Source organism: Syngnathus leptorhynchus, chromosome 21, assembly GCF_054491065.1.
Source record: "Syngnathus leptorhynchus isolate UIUO chromosome 21, UIUO_Slep, whole genome shotgun sequence".
Lineage (NCBI taxonomy): Eukaryota > Metazoa > Chordata > Actinopteri > Syngnathiformes > Syngnathidae > Syngnathus > Syngnathus leptorhynchus.
The window spans coordinates 3,097,688-3,120,420 of record NC_141215.1 but is presented as its reverse complement, the minus strand read 5'-3'; the positions used below and the strand labels follow the sequence as shown (position 1 = coordinate 3,120,420).

At 45.2% G+C, this 22,733-nt stretch overlaps 1 protein-coding gene across 4 annotated transcripts in view; it reads left to right on the top strand.

Moving 5' to 3' along the window:
- grm8a (glutamate receptor, metabotropic 8a) overlaps window positions 1–22,733 on the top strand; it is an 83,242-nt gene that overhangs the window by 35,113 nt on the left and 25,396 nt on the right. The window lies entirely within an intron of this gene.

Here is a 22,733-nt window from a genome sequence, read left to right as displayed (position 1 = left end):
CCCTCCCCTCTCTTTTTCTCGATCGTCCATTTCCGACTCTTCTGTGTGCATGTTTGGAGCCGGCTCGCCTCGGGGCTGCGAGCTGCGGCAAGTCAGCACATCGATGTTTACCGCGGTGTCACATCGCCGTGTGTGTGTTGGAGACGAGTCAGCAGAGAGTGCGCTCGCTCTTTTGCCCCTCCGAGAGAGTGTGTGTGTGTGTGTGTGTGTGTGTGTGTGTGTGTGTGTGTGTGTGTGTGTGTGTGTGTGTGTGTGTGTGTGTGTGTGTGTGTGTGTGTGTGTGTGTGTGTGTGTGTGTGTGTGTGTGTGTGTGTGTGTGTGTGTGTGTGTGTGTGTGTGTGTGTGTGTGTGTGTGTGTGTGTGTGTGTGTGTGTGTGTGTGTGTGTGTGTGTGTGTGTGTGTGTGTGTGTGTGTGTGTGTGTGTGTGTGTGTGTGTGTGTGTGTGTGTGTGTGTGTGTGTGTATTTGTCGTGCTGTGACAGCAGTCGCTTTGTGTACACATGTGAGCACGTAAGACGATGTCAGAGCCCGGACAGCTAACAATGGCCAGGTGATGATTGAAACAAAATTCAGGTTCAGTTTCGTGGACTGCTTGCCAATTTATTTTTTTGCTGTGAACCGCCGGGAAGTTCTCTGTGATTATTTTGTGATTGCGGTGCGATGATTACAGCCCATACGAGGCTCTCCTGCATGCTAATGGCGAGGATTCGTTTTAATTGGCGCACCATTGTTTACTCTCCTCCGTGAGCGTTTTTGCATGCTAATGTCGTTAGCAGGCCACAAACGAGCCGGGACCTAAAGCCGGGACCGAGGCGGTGGTTTATCGTCGTCATGACGATCGGAAGGATGCCGCTGCCTCCCGAGCGGGATATGTCCTACTTCCGTGTGCCGCCGCCGAGCTCGGCTCCCCGGAGGAGCCGGCGAGAAAAAGTTTGCCGCAGCTATTTTTTCAGTCCACATGACAGTCAGCAGAAAAATTTTGCGTTTAAAAAATGACTGCTGTAGGCGTACGCTAAAAATACCTTGTTGGAGCATCCTGGATTCTCACGTTGAAGCCGAATTTGTGAATTTAATCTGGATCTGATCCAGATTACACACAGTTTGTAAAAGAGGAATCGATTCTGGAACAGGATGTAACTCGACCGGGCTTTGTAGCTATGGAGATATATCACGGCCGTCCACGGAGTCGGCAGTTGACAAACGCGCAAGCCTTGGCAAAGGTCGGAACTCTCCCGCCCGCTTTTTGCAATTTAAGGTCTTGGGAAAGCTTTACAACATTGCAGCCAAACTGCTGTCACCTGCTTTTGCCTCCCTTTTCCTCCCCACTCAAGACCTCATAAAACTCCACGCGAAACCATGAAAAACGGACTTTGTTTCTTCCGAGGCGCCGGTATAAATCCAAGGCGGCGGTTTTGCGTCCCCTTTCCGTCAACGGTGTCGCTTTGCACTTCAAAGCGGTGATAATTCACTTCCCCCATCTGTGATATGTGGTGGGATTTCTCGAACGGAGCAGGAGAGCTTATCTCTGGCTGGGGGAGGCCAGCGAGTTTAAATCCGCAGTGGAGCGGAGCTTTTCCGCTGTGTTGCCGTCTGATTTTATTGCTCAGCAAAAGATGCAGGTGTTCTCGCTCCGAGGGGGGGCCCAACCTCCCCCCCTCCCGCTGAGGGAATTGCTAAATACGCCACATGGAAAGCGAAAACGCGCTTCAAATAACAGGAATGCTTTGAAACGAGCCATGACCTACTCTTGCCTCCATGACCCACATAGACAAACTAAAGGCCAGCAGTCGACGACAAAAGCAAGAAAATGAGAGTATAATTAATCATTTATGTCCCGATTCGTTTCATTAGTTCTCGGGCTCCGAACTAATGCGCCGCCTTTTTCCACTGCGCTTTGCAGAAGCTTCTGGTCTTTCGTCTCGGACCAGTTTCTCTCTATATCAATTTCAAGGGAGCGAGATAAAACAGATAATAATAATGTAATAAATCAAAAATATTATTTTAAAAAAATAGTGTATTTTATATGATAAATTTAGCTAATTAAAAAAAAGAAAAACTTTATTTCAATTTTTGTAAAAACTATATATATATATATATATATATATATATATATATATATATATATATATATATATATATATATATATATATGAAGAAGCTTCTGGTCTTTCGTTTCGAACCAGTTTCTCTCTATATCAATTCCAAGGGAGTGAGATAAAACAAATAATACATGTAATAAATAAAAAAGTAAGAAGTATATATGATAAATATAGCTAATAAAAAAAAGAAAAACATTATTTCAATTTTTGTAAAAACACATATATGATTATTTTTCTTTTTTTTTTATCGTTTCTTGTAATTGAAAGTCACCAAGGACAAGGGTTCTCGGTACTGCAGGGAATGCTTTTCGCCCCCTAATGCGACTAATGGCCCTAGCGCGGGAGATGTCACCTTAACCTCGAGGTCTGTGAATCAGTTTGTCCTGCTTGTGTCTGGAGATTTCTTTTTAAATGGCTGCTGGAGAAACACACCTGCGCACCTGAGCTTGCCCAAACTCAAGTCTCGCCACTTTTGTCTATTTACCCATCTCGTCGTCTCGGCGCTTTTCACCATTTTTCCGCCATTCCGCTAGTGATGCTAATGATACTGGATTGTGCGCATTTTAGCGCTTAGATCACGATGCTTTTGATAAAAAAAAAAAAATATTCTCTTGATTCTCAAGGATGCGCAACGTTGTCCCTCGGGTCAATTTAGCTCCCCGCTTCATGTCCTTCATTAGACTCATTAGAAACGTTCGACTTTTCATCGGGGGACCCGCATCGCTGAGTCACGCGCGCCCGAAGATGCTCGGAGGGGGTTTGAGCGAGTGGGTGTCGTACAAGCGTCGAGCCGTCCGTGCGTAACTAATTAAAGCGGCCTTGCTATTCATCTCAAGGTGAAGCTGTCTTTGGAGAACGCTCATGTGAACCAAGCTCTTTGCTAGCTCATCCTTGGCATCTTGCAAAAGATGGTTGTTTTTTTGGGGGGAATTTTTGTCCAACCTCCTTTTTTTTGTTGCAATTCTTGCTTCAGAGGACCTTAACAGACGATTGTATTAAAATCGAGGCGATGCCAGCCTTATGGTCGCCGTCTCCCAACTGACAATATCCATTAGGAGTTAACAACCCTTTGTGGAATCGCATTGCCGTCTCCACAGGACATTAAAAAGACGCCGATTATTACCTTCGCCACTTTCATCTCATCTCGCCCAAAATTGCCAATTTCTATCAGTTGGCTCAGATATGATGACCAACAGGAATCCCCCCCCCCCCACCCCCACCTTACTGCTTTTCCTCAATTGATTTGTTTCCAGCTCAGTAATTTTTGGTTACTGTGGTTTCATTGGGCGGACACAAAACACTTGGGCAACTCCGAATCGACTCGTCGAATAAATCAATTCCTACATTGAAATCCAATAGTTGTCTAGCACTGTGCGTTTTTTTGTTGTTGTTTTTTTTTAATCTGATTCAATATCCCCGTACCCTCGCGTGACACTCCATTTGTAGATCCTTACTCCCGGTCTTGCTGCTAATAAATCAAACGAGGCGTGCACACATCTCTCCAAAGATTGCAAACGCACACTCGTCCTCCGACAGGCCCCGGCTGATGGATGGCGGGCCGGCACGAGGCTGATTAGCCCGAGTGACTGGACCAGAATTACAACTCTGTCGGCGCGGCGATTGCATTGTTACGTTAGCAACAAGCCGTGTCGGAAAGCCGGAACGCCGGGATGTGCGACGGGGGGGGATCGATGCTCTCCATCCATCTCGTCTGACTGCTCGTTTCTCTCCATCGTCGTTTCCTCGCCGTCAATTCTTCGGGAAGGGGAAAAAAGTTCTGAAATTAAACAGAACCGTTCGATCCGAACAGAACTGCGGCCATCGCGTTCGATCCAGCGCGGTCACTTATTGACTCGAAGCTTTAAGAGTCAGCGCGAGGAACTAAAGCCGATTCATCGACTCATTGGTTTAACCGCTAATTGGATCGATCTCAATCGAGCTAGATGTCAAATCAAATCTCGCAAACTCATCCGTCTGTTATCATTAAGGAAAATAATGTCAAGCATTCAAGTTCTCCTCTTCGCTTCCATCGGTTTCCGCCATATTTACATCGAAATGGATGTTCGGAGCAATTAACGCCGCTCTGCAATCCAACCTGACAAATGACGGCCGGCGCACGGAACATTCCGCCGCCGCTTCTTCTCTCCCAAACTTTGACAGAGGCCACTAATTTGAAATTTGGCTTTTCTTTCCACGGTCACTCTGTTCTTATTCAAAGTGGTAAATTGTAATTTACACAGCATCGTACGTATTTTACGCTGTTTTCAGGGCTTCTTATTAGATTTGCAGCCTCGTTAATCTCCCATCGTCTCGACTGGATTCTCATTTTTTTTTTACAATTGCGTCATCCTCCACCCCTCGTTCTCAGCCAGGACCTCCGCGGTATTATCCAAGGTCTTAATCTGCCGCTGCCAGCCACTCGTTTCAAGCACACACGTCAAAGTTTCTTAAATGGAACATTTTCGGAACTAAAGTCGGGCTGCCGGTGTCTTTATTTAGTTAACAGATGGCCGACCAAAGTGCCCAAATTTAGATAGACATCAATAAAAGGCTGACATTACGCATGCATTGATATTTTTATATATATTTTTTTATACCTCACCCCATCACACATAATGTATTTAGTCATTACTTTGACCGTGTTGCCGTGGCAGCGCAGGCAGAGCGGGGAGGGGAAGAAGAAAGTTTCCACCAGTAGTTGGACTTGTTCTGTTTGTTCTTTGTTGCTTCTGAGCGACTTTCTTCTCCACATCCCACCCACGCTGCGGTCAGATGCCACCAGAGACGCCGGACCCCCCCCTCCCCTAAAAAACAAAACCCCAAAAAAAAACACTTTAGATGCCGTCAAGCATCGGAGATTAATTTGTAACACGGAGCTTTATCGCTCACAGCAGGGCCTCGAGGGGGGGGCCTCGACTCATTTGGGTCATTTCTCGAGTTTAAAGTAATTAGAGGAAAACAAGATAAGGGTAGAAAATAAGAGGAAGACATCCGCTAGAGGCTCGACCCTATTCGAAATTCATGAGGTAGAAAATCCAAGGAAACGCAGCACCGGCAGCAACCGGCAAAAATTGCGATTCTCGCTCGACAAGCCGTGTTCCGCCGCTTATACGTCCGAGTTGGCGAATGTCTATCGGTCGTGGCGCGGCGGTCTCGAGCGTTCTCGTGAGCGCGCACGCCCGCGGCTGTTCTTCCAGCATTGCAACATGCAGAGAACCTCTAATGAAAGAGAAAAATAGATGGCTTTTGTCTCACTCTGCACTTTTCCTTGTTTGCCTCACCCTCTCTGGCTTCTGGAAGTTTTTACCGCCAAGAGCAATACTTTTTTATTTTATTTTTAATCCATGCGCTTTGGGATTCAGCTGTAAATTTGAATGGCATTTATTGAATAGTGCTCATTAGCACAACCGGGAAATGCATATGGAGCATTTAGTGGAGTTTTAATGATATATATTTTTTTTTAGCGAGCGTGTGCGTCGTGGAAAATGCACACAAAAAAAACGCAGCGGAATGCGGGAATGAGTAACAGGCAGCTGATCATCGAAGCAGAAGGAATTTAATACCTGGGAACAGCCGGAGTTGGAGATCGGGCTCTTTCTGACTCACAACGCCTGGTAGAGAAAAAAAAAATAAAACATTTAACTGCCGGAATTATGAAGCGAATGATGAAGTCGCAGATATCATTCTTTTTTTTTTTTTTTCTTTTTTTACAAGTCAGTTCTTTCTTTAGCGGTAGCTGAAAATCCATGCGAGGCTCATTATTTCGTAGATTACATCTGGAATATGTCGAGTTTGAAACTGAAGTACTGCCTTGAGGCAGATATATAAAATGGCCGCCCCACTGGATTTTTATAAACCGAATTCCAGCTGTGAGGAAAAAAAAAAAGAACTGATCCATACTTGGTTTTGACAAGTTGTCAGTCGGTTATTTTCCGCCGAGCAATACCAACAAAGAAGAACGAGATCCTATTCTGCGGCTATTTATTGACTCTTAGCGAGATGGCGCCGAGGCAGCCTGTTAAATTGAAGAAGTCAACTGTGATTTTTATTTCTTTACATAGCTTCTTAGCAGATCTTTTGGAAGTTGTCTTAAAATCTCCCATTGAGCTGACTTCTCTGGGTTGATATATATATATTTATATATTGCGCTGGGAACGTCAGGATGGGTTTGACTCGTCTTTGCTCACAAGAAGCCTCCCGCTAGTGAGATGAATACACTGGAAGGCCTTTTTCTGCACAGACAAGATTTTAAAGTTCAGCTACGACTGAAACTTGAAAATTTTTTCTTTCTGGAAATAAACGCGGCGACGCTGCAGTATTAGCTTTCTTTTTTTTTTTTTTTGTTATTTTCGACAAGCAGATTTTCGTCTTAAAAATCATGACAAGATGTTTGCAGTTTTCCTCCAGTTGGGTTTTGATGTCAAATATACTTCTGAGCCGGTAATCGTGTTATGAAACTTTGCAAAATGACGTGCCCGCCCGTCACGGGCAACCGCGGATCCTTTACTTTCTTAAAGCTTGGCTCCACCAAAGATAAAAATACAAAGTCGACGAGATTTACGGCTCGGTGTGTTTGTGCGCGCGTCCTGATTAGCGCTGTTTATAATTAGATCATTTTAGACTGTTTAAAGTCCCCGAGATGCTGTCAGGCACACTTGTATGCAAATCGTCTTGTGTCCTAGCCGTCAACTTGGAGACTCGGCAAAGAACAGGATGGAGATTTGGAGGAGGGCCAGTTGTGAATCTCTATGAATGTACGCTATAGCGAAGTTTGAGTGCTGGCTTTGAAATAATTGGAAGTGTTATCATTACAAAAAAATCCGTTGATTGTAGAACTTTCAGCAACGCATCTTTGTGTTTGATTATGATCGCCATATGTTTTATAATCGTAAATGAGCGCATTAAGTTTGAGGGTAAAAATTAATCTCCGGTTTGGTCAAATTGAATGCTAGACTTGAAGACATCTACTACTACATAACTTTGCTTCTGAAAAGTCTGCTTTGCTTAATGCTAAGGAGCAATGTAAAACCCCATAGCCAGGCTAACGAATAGCATCGCTGTATGTTTGTATGAAATTCCAATGGTCAAAACTGTTTAAGTGTTAAAAATATTGATTTAGCGAAACAAAGCCACGAATGTTGTTCTTAGATTTGACCTCATGGGCTTGAAACGGACTCCGAATGTTCCTGTGAAGTCCAGAACAAACACGTGCAATTCTCTGAGTGCTTGTTTGTCTGTTTGTTTCCTCTGGCTCCAACATGCTTGTTCAGGTATTTGCAAATTCAAAAAGTCAACACTCGCATGTGCCAAGGTGCATACACTCGGCACGCCGGCGACAAATCCCAACAGCGCGATGATGATGTCGGATGGGCCTTAAGCCCCTTGTTCCCCGTCGAATGACACAGTTACAGCTTATTTTTTTTTTTTTCTTTTAATTTAAATAGAAGCATGCTCGTCCTATCTATACATGCAGTCAATAGATGATTGAGCGGAAAAATATATACAAAGAAGTCATAAGTAATTAAATCGGCGCCTTTTGAATGTGTTTAATTGGTAGCGTAGCTGTTTATCCAAATGTTTGGCGCAGACGAGATAATCTCTCCAGAACTGGGAGCCATAGCCATGTAAAGTGCAAGATCATTATTCTTCTCCAAGTCCATCACTGTGCCTGGCACAATTGATTGATTTATTTATTATTTGTTTGTTTATTTACTTATTACGGCGGAAGCTACATTTAATACTTGGTGGCTACGTGCCTCTGTCGTGTGTTACTTTGAAATTATGATTTGTTGTCGGGTTGCATTAGCATGAAGGCAAGGATTTTTTGGCATTACTGTCAAGTTTGCCCTTCATTTGAGAGTCAATTCTGCAATCGAGAGGTCTGAAATTTGGTTACCCTCCAGGCAACTGTAGGGTAGGAAAAATATGAAGAGGGACCTCACTTGGGTCTAATTTTATTCACATTTTAATAGTATTCACTCGAGTGAGATACTTTGTTTTTACAGCTTAACGATTTGGTCGCCTCATTTTGGTCTAATTGTATTCTTATTTTGATAATATTCACTCAAGCGAGATATTTAGTTTTTTCATTTTATCACTATTTTTGTAGTGAATACTCCGAATCAACAGGGGGCAGTCAATTAGTGATGTAAAAGAGTTTGCCATCAAAGTAAACAGAAAACAAATGTAATTAAATGTTGTGTATTTCGAACAAACATAACTTTGCCTTGCATTTGCTAGCTTAATGCTAACATATAATAGAGAACGCCATAGACAGGCTAGTTTCTAAGTTTCCATTCAAGCAGCAAGCTGCAAATGATCACGGTATCTCAAAAGTTGCCATTCCCCGACAACAGAAGCGACTGGAACGCGCACTGCAGCAGTCACGCGGCTCACACCGCCAGCCCAATTAATCACCGACGTAGCCCCGGCATACAAAATGGCGCCTGTCTGCTCTATTATCGGCACGCTTTCCGGCGTTTGGTGTCAGATGCTGTGTGTTTAGCTCTCCCGCTGCTTTTTTCTTTTTTTTCCTCATTCAAACAAATTGAGATTGAGAAATGGAGGGAGAGCCCAAAGCAGAATGGGAAAGGAGGACGGCGGGGAGGAAAGATGAGCGATGCACGCGTTAAAGAGAAATCTCATAAGCTCCTCCGCTTGCTCACTTCCTCTCGCTGTTTACCATCAGCGGAGACAGACGAGCCCTGGAGTCAATTACAGGTGCTTGTTAGACTATAAATGGAGCAAAGAAGTCATGTTGCCCTTCCGGGAGAATACAAATGTAATTTGTCGGAACACGTCGCAAACGACAACGCACTTGACTCTCCACTCAACTAGCCTAGCTTTGGAGCGGTTTGTTTGGGTAAAGTTGAGTCAAAGTTGACGTCGGTTAGCATTGCTAAGACATTAGCATTCCGATTTTTTTTTTTTTATATAACCCGGAACGCAATCAACTACTTGAGAATTTGCTTCAGCGGTATGACAAGAATTCCGAGCAGACCAGATAAAAAGGTCGTTTGATCCGTTTATGACATTCATAATACCTCTGAGATTTGATGAAATTCAAAAGATTCCCCCGCGGGAAATGTCGCAATGCCTCTTTATGAGTTAAGCGCAGAGTATCCATTCCACTGCCACCGCCTTTTACATCTCCGGCTAGCGAGTCAGATCGGAATCAAACGGCATTACCTTTGCCTCACTTAGACGCCATCAAAGCGAGCCGTGCTAGCGACTTGACTTTTTTTGGGTTTAAATTAGACCTTCAGTCTGGGCTGAATCCCAAACGAGCTTTCGTGTTCTCCTTGACTGACAGCCAGATTAGCGTCACTCCAATCGATCCATTAAAACCGTTTCCCACTGTCTGACCTTGCGAACGGCTGAAAATGAAGTCACGCCAAAACTTCTTTTGATCGCTTCGGTTCGACGTTCTCGACTCGCCGTCCGAGTCATTTGGACGTATACGCCGCTAATTCACAACAGGAGTTCCTCGACAAAAAAAAAAACCTTGATCAATTCAATTGTGTTCAATCAATCCAAAGCAGATGTCGAGCGATTTAAGAGCGGCGTTGGCCCGGAATCTCCTCATATTCTTCCCGAGAAGAGCGGAATGACTCACGCTTGGCGCTCTCCCGCCGCTAACACCAGGTGTGACTCAGCCTATAAATGGCACCGCCACTGGTTCCCAGCCGTAATGATTGAAAGAGACATCGAAAAAGTGAAAGCAACACCTGCTCCTTTGCCATCCCCACCACGAACGCTCTTTTTTTTTTACCTCACAGCCGACTGTTGTTAATTCTCCGGTTCGTCGCGTGGTGACCCTGCCACCCCCCCCCCTCTCCAACCCCCCCCCCGCCGGGAACACTCGAGTCAAGTGTCCCGTGTCCTTTGCTTTATCGAAATGCCAGCGTGTCTCATGAGGTCAGCACATACGCCACACGGCGTGTACTCATCACACGGGATCCGCTTTGATGGGGTCAACAAACGTCTTCTCAACGTCTCGGCGATAAAACCTTTCGGGATACGTTTCTCCACGTGACATCCTGAAGATGATTTCATTGGATCGGGAGGAAATAGAAATGGCGGTCGTTTTGTTTTTTGTCCGTTCTCAGGTACGGAGAGCCTGGTTAAAAATGAAATAAATAAATACATACACATCCCCTATGGCCATAAATAAAGGGTTGATAAATAAATCATATGGTGCGGGAGAAGTGCTTACCAGTAGAAAATGGAGAAGGCGGCTCCCCTCACCGTGGCGCCCGACGTGGGGTCGACACAAAGGTCTTCATCGCCTGACAATTTGGCAGAAGGACGGGCTACGTCAACATGTTTTATTAACTCGACGGAATGCTTTTTTATTCTTACACACGCGCCGATTGTTCCGAGTGCGAACCGGGGGAGCGCTTTGCGCCAACGGAGATAAAATCCAATTGGCCGTATTCACGGCGGCATTATTAATGTTTAGCGATGAAGGCGCCGCGCGTTAAATCATTCATATGGCACGAGTGTGGGGATTGCATCTTTTGATGATTACAAAATCAGATTAGGCTCCTAATTGCTTTCAATATATTTTATATATATTTTTTTTAAATAAGCCTTGGGTTGTCGTGCTTCTCTTTTGCTTGGAGTTGTAAGCGTTCTTGGTTAAAATAAAAAATGTAATCAGAAATGTATCTTACTGCAGACTTTTTAAAGGTTATCATGCGCTTTGACAGTCTAAAAGCATGTGGGGTCGGCTTAATTGGACCCCTCCCTCCCTGGCTCGCTAGCTACATGTTAGCGCCTGCACACACAGGCGCCTTTTCATGCTTCATCTTGTCAGACCTTGCCTGTTAATAATCATTTAATTGCCAGCAACCGCCCATCAGCTTCTTAATTGGCTTGCTCGCTTGCGTGTGTGTGAAGATCCAATGAATGATCCGAGCCGGAAATTCCACTCAAAAAGGAATTGCGTTGGTCTGAATGGCGGCTAATCCGTCAACGCTACAGTTTTAACTAGCGCGGTGTTGTGAAATGTTTTGTTCGGGCGTGTGTACTCATTAATAACCATGTGCGAGTGTTGTCAGTTGGAAAGCCCACCGCGACGTGTGTCTGGCCAGCCCGATTCGGATTCAGCCAAGAGCAGCTTATGTTGTCCTTTCATGGCCTTAATTACCAGCCAACAAACGTGTTTGCGTGTGCGCTATTAAATGCGTGTACAGTTAATGTTCCCTAGCTCTTTTCAGCTTTTGTCGGAGAGAAAGAAAGAAAAAAAAAAAAACCCACGACAAGCTGGCACGGAATTTGAGCGAGCGTTAGCGCATTGTTCCGTGCAGATGTTTCGCACATGAGCAGCAGGTGCTCGGTTAATTATTCGATTTCCTTCATCCGTAATAATCCTCGCCCCCCCTCCCCTCTGTGATTCTCTGCCTCGCTACATACAATACCGAGCGGGTAATAATATTGATGTAAATGTCAAAGATTCAAGCAAGGTACATCTGAGAGATAAATAACACTTCAACTTAAAATGACAGCGAATATAGAAAGGGCCAAAGAACCCGCATTCCTCAGCGCCGAGTCCGTCTTTGGCGTCATTATCGCTTCCTCCCTGGGAATTTTCTCGAAACCATCACGGAATATTGTTCTCGACAAAGCGTGTTTACTCAAACGTACGGAAATGTTTAACAGAGACAGATTTGGAGGGATGACATAAAGAGCAAAGTTAATGGTCTGTGAAGAGAAGGTTGGACGACTTTAGGGGATATTAAGCCCATCTTGGCGGACCGGACTCGAAACACCCTTTTGACGCCTGTCCTTCGGAAAACAAACTGAGCCTTTAAGTAAAAAGTGAAAAGGTGGCTGACGCATGACTGATGGAATTAATTTATAGAAGTATCAAAAGATAAGCCATAACCTTTATTTGATGTCTAGGCGAGCCGTCGCAGTTATAAAGGTCACATTCCTGTCGTATGATTTCGTCGAAACTTGGTTTTATAAATGAGCGCAGGTCTTGGTATTTAAAGCATCACCTCACGGCGAGATCATTTGAACATTTCCTATTCTATTTTTTCTTCAGATGCTAGCTCCAGCTCCAAATGGAAGGTTGTTGAAGTCCACATTTGCGGTCACCAGATCTGGCCGGTGAAATAAAACGTGTTTCGCATCTTCAGCGCAACAATCCCTGCCATTGACTTCTAAAAAGTCCAAAGGCAGCGAAATCCAGATTTGTTAGTCGAGATCTTGTTTACAGTAACGGATTGATTAAGACGTGTTCTCGGGTTGGCGTGGATACTTTTGATTCGGCGATTTAGGACAAAAGCTAATCTCAATCCGACTCACGAGAGCTCGGTCAACGGAGAGTCGGTCAATACTCGGAGACTCCTGGCAATCACGACGTCCAGATTTGTCGATTTCATCCGACGGAGGGTTTCGTTTGGGTTGCGCCTGTTGCGTCTCCTCCAGAGCTTTTCAACGAGCTTGTGTTGCATTTTGTGCTTCGGTCCCACTTGACTGAATTGCAAAGGTAGATGGAGAGACTGAAAGACCCAAGGGCACGGGAGGGGTTGAAAAAAGGAGGGCTAGCTAAGCGGGCGAAAGGCTTTTTTGATGCTCTGCCAATAACGCCGCCATTGAAATTGAAATTGCGGGAGAAGAAGCGGCGGATCACACACTCCAGAGGGAGCGAAAATCCCGCCGGTGTCAAAGCCGAGACCTCTCTGCATTTCTGTCATGGCCGAGAGGAGGGATGACACGGGAGAACTCGTGAAGGAAAGAGGCACTTTAATGCAAAGGGTTGGAGAGAAGCGGTTGTTATAGCGAAGTAACCCCGCCCCCCCCTCCCATCACCACTAAAACCCGTTTTCCATAGAAGCCGCCGTCCCCTTTGTATTCGGTCCAACACTACTAGCTCTCATTCTGTTCCTTTCCTTTTAGGGGCCGAGTTAAGCACCTGGCTGTTATTCTATCCTTGACACTTGAAAGGCAAAGAAAAATAAATAAAGACACGGCGGGCGCAGTGTGGAGATGGAAGGCGTGTCCCTTTCCGAGCAAACGTTTCGGTTAAAGTGCTGTAAATATTTTTGAGCCCATTTGCGTCTCCTTTATGGGCTCTTTGTGCCTGCTCGCGTCAGCAGCTGGTGAGTCAGGCTGTGCAAAGTCGAGCCTCCTTTTTTTTTTTTTTTCTTGCGAGGCACCGGATCCGCAACAATCCTGATCCGCACTTTTCGATCGGTTCCCGCTCAACGAATTATCCGCCATCTCCTGTCAAACGTTTGTCGAATCGATTATTCCATCAATTAATCGAATAATCAGACACAGTTGTATTGGTTACAAATATTTTCCCCCGATTGCCATTTATCAAATCTTATCGAATCAAATGTTTCATTCGATTATCCAAATATCCCATCAATTAATTGAATAATCGAGTACAATTGTTTTGTTGAAAATATTTTCCCCCGATTACTATTTACGAACCAATTATTTATGTTTTTGATATAATTATTTGAACAATCTTTAGCTTTTCAAAAAATGACTCCTAACGATGACCTGATTGTTAACGTTACCTAGCTTAAGGCTAACGCTAACATAGGCGTTATTGTGAATTAACATTCACGCGCCTGCGTTTCAAACAAGCAAGGAGTCCGAGAAGGAAACTTAAGTGTCAAATAAAAATGCTTTGTCATTTCTACTGCTCTCAGGTGGCGAGGAAGCACTTTAGCTTGTCGTTTGGCGAATCAGCCAAGACACTAACTTGCTCCCGCTGCCCCGTTCACAAGAAAACAGGAAAAAGCTAAGCTAATTACTCCGCAGCTCCATTTTCATTGGCTAACGTCTTTGAGCTTTGACTCTAGACTGCCGTTTCCTCGCCATTAAGCGGCGGCGGGCTTAACTACTAAATAGCGCTTCCAAATCCTGAACTAAACCTTCCCAGACTTTGCAGCTCAGGTTTATTTGCAATCACATAAATGAAATTGCCGCCATTGGGGGAAGAACGCCGCAATGAAAAAGATTGCAAGCCGTCGGTCCCTAAATGCACGGTCGAGGCGATGTGTTCATAAATCTCCCTCGCCTGCCCCGGTGGGCGTGTTGCGCCGGGCTAATCAGCGAGCTAGCACGTGCGCGTGTCTTCCCCTTGTTAGCTTTGATAGCTGTTATGGATCTGCCTCATAATCTTTTACTGGAGCCGGCCTCATCGGCGAGTCGGCCCGCCAAGCCATCGGGAGGAACCGATTGCTTATTCCCGACGCCCTGGGGAGGAGAAAATATGGAGGGGTAGTCGCGGGGAGGCCCGGACGGCGAGACGCGCCGGCCACTCGTGTGGGGATTGAGCGGCGCGTCGTAATAAAAGCAATGCGGCGGGGGAGAGAAAGAAGGGCGGATTACACCCGAGTGACAGGTGGAGTTAAAGTGTCACAAATATAGAAGCAGCGATTGGGAATCGAGATGAAGCCTGTAAAACGATTTGAAGGGCCACGCTGAATTTCATCCCCCGCAGGCTGCAATGGAGACAAATACAAGGACATTTCTAATCGTATCTCGATCTCATTAAAGCAAATTATCCTCCAAGATAGCAATCCTCTGCCCGGGATTCTTACACCGCCATTCATAACGCTTAAGAAGCGCAGTTATCGCACATTGTCCTATCTCCCTTAGTGATGAATCAATAAGTCGTTAAAATAAATGAGTAAAGGATGAGTTCTGCCTTTGCCGGAGTTTCTTTTGTCATTGCGCGTCGGATGTCTCGGAGGAGATTTAAAGAGGCTCGAGAAGCAAACGGCGAGTCTTGATTAAGACGTTGACACGTTCAAGTGGGATGTGGGTGGGGAGAGAGACAGCTCAGGCGAGAAGGTTTGAGAATGTGCGAGCTGGGTTACAGACGGTGTTGAAAAGAATCGAGGGGGGGAAAAAAAATAGCTTAGCTGAATGCTAACGAACAATGCAAAATACAGACAGGCTAATGAATATCCGGTGCTAGATATTTGAACGCAAATATCAATATCACCGTCCACACAGGGCATCTATTCTTTATCCTCTGCAAAGAGCAACTCGTGTGTCGCTGACTGAATCCATTTCGATTCATTTGAATCAGTCCAGACGATTCCATTGAAATTTCAGGAGTTTGAATTTGTCACCATTGCTTTTATGTGAAATCCTATGAAATATGTTTGAGGCCATCCAACACACACACACTAGCACAGACACACAAGAGCCTTGTAAATGTTCACGTCCTCTGCTCCAAGTGCTCGAAAGGAAATAGCCACACAGTACGTGAGGATGTTATGAAGAGGTACATTGTGCACGTGTGTGTGTGTGTGTGTGTGTGTGTGTGTGTGTGTGTGTGTGTGTGTGTGTGTGTGTGTGTGTGTGTGTGTGTGTGTGTGTGTGTGTGTGTGTGTGTGTGTGTGTGTGTGTGTGTGTGTGTTTGTGTGTGTCGGGGGGGGCGGCTGTTGGGGGATCCAATGTCATCCACCTGGCTTTTAATGGCACGCCAAGAGTCGGTCTTTCCCTCCAGCAGCGCTGCCACTTTGTCCCTTCAGTTGTTTCGTGGCGTCTTTTGCTCTTCACTCTCACCCCCCCCCCCTCTCTCTCTCTCTCTCTCTCACCCAGCCCCTCCCTTCACGGGCGTCTCCTGTATTTTGCAACCCCGCACAAAATCTGCGTATTCATCTCCTCGCCAATGCCATCATCCTTACCCCCCCCCCACACATTTAAATCCCTACCTGTTTCTATTCCTCCCCCACATTATTTGCTCCCCCCCCCCGAAAAAAACAACAACCCTGCCTGCCATTTCTCCACCTCTCTTTCCATCTTTAATCCCCGCACACTCTTTTACTGCCAGGCTGCAGGGCTCTCCAGTGCACAATGTGAATGTTTAATGAATCCTCGTGTCTTTTACAATATCTGTCAAATCTACCTCACTCTTCCACCTGTCCTCCTCCATTTCACAGCCCCCCCCCCCCCCTTCCTCTCCTCACCCCTGACTTTATTTACTGCCCTACAGCTACCCAGCTGGTTACAAGCAATAAGAGTCGCCAGAGGGACACCTGAAGTAAAAAAAAAAAGAGGGGGAAACAATTTCCCTTTTTTATGGGGGAATAACTCGGGAGTGAAGAAATCTCGCCGCTTGATTGGGTAAATGGTAAATGTATTGAAAATATGTCAACAGAAATATGGGAATAGTCGAGCACCTGCAGCAGCAGCAGTGGCGTCGGTTCTTCTGGGAAGACAGACATTGATCCACTGTGGAGCGACTCGTGTTTGGCCAGGCTGCCAATAAGACTCGGAATGACTTTCTGATCAGCTTATTGATTCCGTTGGGTGCAGAATCAGCCCACTGAAATGCTGGCCCCTCGCCCAATGAGCTATGGAGGTAGCCAATGTTGCCACTCTGCGGCTCTGGGTGCCAAATATTTTTGGTGTTGTACTATGATTGGTTCTGTAAAGTCAATTTGGAGATTTACTTTTAAATTCATGATACATAGATTAAAGATGGGGTAGTATCGATACTTGGTATCGGCCTCATTTCAAGGTATATCGGTACTTGCGGCAGCCATTTTGCAATCAGGAACGAGAAAATTAGAAGAGAAACTTGTCATTAATTTTATGCAATTTTAAAGAAAAAAATATGTATTGTCTCAAAATACTAGTGATTTTGGCAAGATAAAAAAAGTTCAAGTCGAACTTGACAGCCGGCATGTGAAGCGCACTGGCGTGACGGTGCGAGAGCGCCTCGTTGTCACGGTGAAGCATTTCTATTCTCGTATCTTCAACACTTGTGGTCTGCTGAGGACTCTTGTCTGTGATGCGTTAAAAAAATTGTTAAATAGGCTTTAAAGGCATCAAATGCTATGTATGTCGTTGCTATGGAGCTCGCAATGTGTTGCTAGGGAGCTGAAAAGTCAGCTAATTTGCAATATTCAACTGCACCATTTCTTCTCGGGCTGATTTATCTATTTATTTATTTTCCCTTGGATGGATTTTCACTTGAACATCAAATTCCAGGTTACAAAAGCTGTTTGATGTTGCCCTCATTTGCAACCTCAAAATCCCACAGAGATGAACCGGACCCTTTTTTTTCTCTTTAGGTTTAGAACAGAGAGAACTTTTAATGGTTTCACTTCATAATACCTTTCGGACTTGCTCTGGTGATTTTCTGCCGTTATCTGACATCAGGCTGCACTTCCATATCTATATATATATCTTCCGAGTCAGAATAGTCTGAGCTGATTACGTTGGCGGGAATTTAAGTCGTTAGGAAAGGATCTGGAAACGAGCGCTGGCTCGTAAATTGTCTTGGAAAATTGCTCGGGTTTGTTTTTGCATCTAAATTGGATTCTTACCTCCATATAATGACAAATGCGAAATTGTTCTCTGTCTGCGATGATGCTTTGTTACTCAATCCACAAAAGGGCTTCTCATGTTGCGATTTGGTAATAAGGATTCAAAAATCATCGATTGTTTCTGCCCTACTGTCATTTATTTATTTATTTTTTCTGATGGATTCAAACTGATCAGTTGCGGACACGCTGTCAAACATTTCTTCCTTTTCTTGAATGGGCCGGACGCCGTCGCCCGCGGACGTTCTGTCATCATCGTAATTGAAAGGGAAACACTTGATAGCGCCAGCCGTGTCGAGCTGTCATACGTCGGCCTCGCTCTTAATGTAATGTTAATAGAACATTAGCCTCCAGAGGAAACGCCCTCGAGGGTCGCCTCGCTCATGGAAAGTGGCTCAAGACGCTTTCTCGCGTCTTTTCTGTGGCTATATGCTTCATTTTGATAATAAACAGTTGGGGTTTGCTGTAAAAATAATTAACTCCCTCTTGAAAATGTCAGCTAGCTTAATGCTAGCATGTTAGTGGGAAACACTGAGCCTCCCAAAGTACCTTTGAACTTTTTTCATTTTGTTATCAGCAGTCGAGGTTGACAATTATAATAATTAACTCCCATCTTGAAATTGTCAGCTAGCTTAATGCTTAATGTTAGCGGGAAACACTTTAGCCTCGCAAAGTGCCTTTAAACGTTTTTTCTTCCGCGTTACTGCTTGTATTTCTCCACGCGTAGCTCCCTTTCTGACACTTTTAATCAACACGAAATGGCTTGCTGCCGTTCCATTGGCTGCGAGGGCCTTCCCGAACCTGATAGATGGACAGCGCTCGGAGGGGGGGATGAGCGTGCGAGAAGGTGCCGATACCGAGAGGAAAGACAAGTAACGGAGAGCAGGATTAAAGAAGCCGGGGCAAAATCGATGGCTGCCGACAGACTCCCTTTCAAATAATGACGTTTTGTGGCCACTTGATTGGCCCCGAGCCACACGGGGGGGTCGCCGAGGAGCAGATTAGCGCCATACTTCCCGGATTACCGGGTCAAAGAGCATCCGGGAGCGAGACAAATCACACTTGATGTTCTTTAATGGAGCAGACGGGGAAGAAGATACTTTGCACAACTTTAAAGTGCTCGAGGTGCAAGAGTTTGAAGCTGCAATTTTGGAAAAACACATCCAGTAATGCCATAAAACTATTCAACAGATTGTGTCACACACAATATGAAACGGGTTCTAAAAAAAAAATGAAGGGCCTCTTCCGTGCAGCGTGCCCGACGTTGGCCAGCTCCATATCACCGTCATGCCACATCCACTTACTGAAGCGGTATCATTTCCCCGTGACATAACCCGACTTGAGTGCTCCTCCAGCTCTGAGTGCGGTCAGGGCAACGAAACGGCTGCGGCGGAGTCGGCAACCTTTGTGTGTCTTTTGGCGAGAGCCGTCGGTCTGTAGAAACGCGTCGTAGCTCTCGGCGGAAGAAATACGGTGTGACAGCAAGAACCGAAGCCTCGGGCTAACAAAGTCAATACCTGAAGAATACTTCATGCGCAAAGCGTATCGATCGGCTAAATCTATGCGTTACCTTTGCCAAGGCCTTCGAAACATTAACGCTGAAGAAAACGACTTATTGTATGAGACCTTTTTCAATGGAAATGTGTCAACACAGATGTCACCAAAGTCCCGGCAAAGTGAAAATAAATGACTTAGAAATTTGACACACCGCAGAGACGAGAATCACAACAGCGGTAAATTTGAATGATTAAATTTGGCGCGTTCTAAATCCACGTTTTCAAAGCAGCTAACTCGAGGAGCCTTATCTGTGTATTCCGCAAAACAGAGCAGTTGCGGAAATGGAAATAGGTCATAAGAAGTTCCAAATTTCTCCTACGAGTATTTGAAAACGCCCACTCTCCAAAATGTATTATGAAAAAAAGGCTCTATATTAGCATAGCCCATAATATCCTTCGTTTGTATCACATAATGTATTCTCATCCATTCAAGCATGCTGTTTGCCCACACAGATGCTATCGGCAACAATAAGCCCTGTTTGGTCATTGCTATTCACGACGCATAATGTCATACAGATATTCTGTTCATGGGGAAATTCAAATTACCGGCTGAATATTGTATGGCGGCTGATTGGCCAGCTGCGAGCGCACCGTGTCGATTTACCGGGGGTCTTGTGAATATTTAATCCCGATGCGCCGAGTGTCTTATTTGTAAAATGGCGTAATTGTCACGTACGGGCGGCGACATCAACTTACGCAATTGTTGGCTCTTTGTGTGTTTCCTTCCCCGGGTTACTGATTTGAGGCGGATAAACTATGATAAACGCTTAACTGTGGATACCAGACGTATCAATTTTGACACCGGCGCAACTACCGTGTGCGATTGCCGCTCTGCATACTTGTCATAAAAATTGTATTCAGCACAAGATTCGGTCAACTTGATAAGAATGTTCGCTTAAATAAAGCCCCACGTGTTAGCCCAAGTTTTTTTTCAATGAGGGCCACCATATACATAAACATATCGGAGGAGAAACTAGGTATATAGCCTTAAGTGTAGTAAAGTTACAAAAATTAATTAAAAGTGGACAAATAAGTTGTATTGTTGAATATAATTAACGACATTGATCACAAATTTCTGGATTTTTTTAAAGCTTTGGTAGCTCACTCTCATAACAGCAGCATCAGATTGGTGTTAAAATAAAACAAATAAAAAAGCAAAATAGTCAGGCCAAAGTTGAAATGCTATCGTATTTCTAACAATTTGTGCGCGCCAATTAAAAAATTGGATGGCGGGCCTCAATCGGCCCGTGGGCTTTCGTTTGGACACCGACCGCCGTGTTTGCCAACCAAAGCTACATAAATCTTTCATGTCTATCTCTAGTTTCGTCTTTTTTGAAGAGTTCCACTTGACTGCTTCCATCCAGCAGATAAGACCAGCTGGGGTTTAGCAGGGGGTCCCTGCCTGCGGGGACCCGAGAAAGCCATTCTGACGCACTGCCGGCCGACCGCTGTTTCCTCCAAAGTGCTTCAACACGTATATAGCTGTACATACTCATCCTGCCACATGGCTTCGGCAGTAATTGGACGTCTGATTACTGCCGGATAGTCGGGGCGAGCGTGAGGAGACGAATTGCCCGGGAAGGAGAAAGAAATCTTCTCGGAGTGGAAGAGAGGCGTGCGCGGTGTCGGCGGTGAGAGGACATGTTCTCTCTTTGTGATCTCCCAGCTTAACGTTGACCTTGTGCTTCTTATCTGTGCTCTGACATCCAATCATCCCTTGCTTATCTCCTCCTCCCTCACCTCCCACCTTATAGTTTTCATCTTCTCCTGTTGCCTCTTCTCCCCCTCATCCCTTCATTCCAAGACCCTCCCACCTCCCCACAAACAATCGCGCCGCAATATCGTCTTACGTCTGGTACGGACGAGCCCAACCGAGCCCCGTCGTCCGGCTAAAGGAAAGCCGGTGGGATTCCGGCTGTTGATTGGATCGCAAGAACGGTATCGGTGTCGTGCGGAAAGGCGCTAGCCGCTCAGACGACTCTGTCTGTCACCATCGCATGACTGAATTTGTCGACTCAATTCGAGTTTCGTCTTGTTTGCATGATGGCTCTCACGAGTCCCCAGGGGAAGAGGCTAAAACCGCTTCCATATCACACTGAGGGCATTAAAAGTCGGTGCCCACCCGTCTCGCCTCAGACCTCAAGAAGTGCTGACTTGCGCGCTAGACTGTTTGACTCCTGTGGTGAAGGCAGTCCGGCCTGCACGCTGAGTATTAGACTCACTCAAAGAACCGCAACAAGCGGAATATACGCTAGCTGGCTAACACGCGGATTCTCAGTCACACGAGTCTTTGTTGCTAACGCCCACGCAGCAGCGCCCCTAGCAACGGACAAAGCCTCAAGAAGCAGCGCATTTTTGAATTGTAAAGGAGAGACTTTCATAATAGCGGCGTTTCTATTGACTCGTGGGCGGGTTCATCAAAAGGCGACTAGCTAAACTCCCGAATGCCGCTCATTGTCTCGGCGTGGTGGGCTAAGTCACGTACTTTCCACAAAGTCTTTTTTAATAATGGGCCGTTGATTCCAACGACTGCTTTTACTCACTCCCACAAATCACGGATTATATTCACTGGCCTCAACGTTTTGCAATTTTTACACATCGAGTACCTGACGATTATCATCCATAGGAATTTGGACAAAGCTCACGCGCTCACTCGTGTATTAATTAGCACTCGTTTTCGTTTGGGAGTTGTTGAAAGTGAGTGGAATGTGGGCAGATTGATAATTAGCGGCCTTTCAAATTGCAGAACAACGGCGTTCCAAACACAATGGAGTTAATTACAGTCTTACTTGTTTTTAGTCCGGTGGGGTCGATGTATAAATTTGAGCAAACAGCTCGATGGTGACACGTGCCAAAGAATCGGCACGTTAACAGACACAATGCGTCTAAATTACAATTTAGTCACAATCCATTCGCTCATTAATCAGGTTATTAGAGATAAACGAAGAGCTTGTGGTCCTCGGCGGAAGCCGAGCACAAATGATTCAATGCTAAACGTGACCGTTGCCGTACGTGCTAACAAAATGGCTGCTACCGGAACCATCCGCCATTTGTAAATTTTATTATCAAGGCCCGTTTCTTGGAACAATAACGGCCAAGTTTGAGAAAGCAGAAACTTTCAACGCTTTCAAACAATTTGTTGTCGCATTCCTGCAAATAATTGTGATTGGCACGCATCAACGCAATTTGCTCAGAAAACAAAACGGTTATCATCAACGTTAAGCTGTGCGGGGAAATCAGTTTCCTAAGCTCTTTCCGTTTTTGATTTGGTTGGTTGGCTAATACTTTCAAATCGTGTTAGCTCCAGGCAGATTGTTCCGTTCCTGAAATCAAAATGTTTTGGACGCAATCGGAAATAATTTGTACCGTTAAATAACAACCATGACGACAGGTCGTATTGCTTATTATCCAAGGCCCTTTTTTTTTTTTTTTTGAAATTTCCCGACATATACAAAAGACAGTCGATTTCTCTCCAATAACCTCCCATCACGACAACGATGAGGAACGCTCGAGGATGGATGTCGTCGGATTCGGCGCTGGGGTTTTGCCCGCGACTTAATTTGATAAGTCTACTTTGCATGCAGACAGTTACTGATGATAGGAGTCAAACAAACTGTGGCTTAATCACTTCTAAACCGCTCCAAGGACAACGCGGTGAGAACGCACCAATGCTCGTGTGTGTGTCTCTGTAACATTTTATTTTGTTGGCTACACAAGCCCATGAATACCAAAGTACACGTCAAGTAGGCGATTATCCTTGGGGAAATA